The following is a 599-nucleotide window of genomic DNA, read 5'->3' as shown; positions in this document are numbered from 1 at the left end:
CCTGTCCCTGCTACCCTATGCTCTGCAGGTCTGGAGATCTTAGTCCCAAAGAGAGGAACACTCCCACCTGGAGACACAATACTGATTGCATTGAATTGGAAATTAAGAATGTCACCAGGCCATTTTGGCTTCCTCATGCCTCTGGATCAACAGATAAAGAAGGGCATTACTATACTATCTGGTGTGATAGATCCTGATTACCAAGAGGAAATTGGATTGGATTGGCTTTACATAATGGAGGCAAAGAAGAATATGTCTGGAATACAGGAGATTCTTTAGGACGTCTCTTAGTACTACCATGTTCTGTGATTAAAGTCAATGGAAAATTACCACAATCCAATTCTGATATGACTGCTAACTGCCCAGACCCTTCAGGAATGAAGGTTTGGGTCACCCCACCAGGCAAAGAACCACAAGCAGCTGAGGTGCTTGCTGAGGGCAAGGGAAATACAGAATGGGTGGTGGAAGAAGGTAGTTCTGAATATCAGCTACGACCACACGTCTAGCTGCAGAAACAAGGACTGTGATTCTTATATTTCTTCATTGTATATGTGCATCAAATATTTTTGTTTCCTTCTGTTATGAACTGTGAAATGTAA

The sequence above is a fragment of the Orycteropus afer genome, unplaced genomic scaffold, assembly GCF_000298275.1.
Source record: "Orycteropus afer afer isolate SDZICR_OR568_19922 unplaced genomic scaffold, OryAfe1.0 scaffold00044, whole genome shotgun sequence".
NCBI lineage: Eukaryota > Metazoa > Chordata > Mammalia > Tubulidentata > Orycteropodidae > Orycteropus > Orycteropus afer.
Note: the sequence above shows the minus strand (reverse complement) of the source record.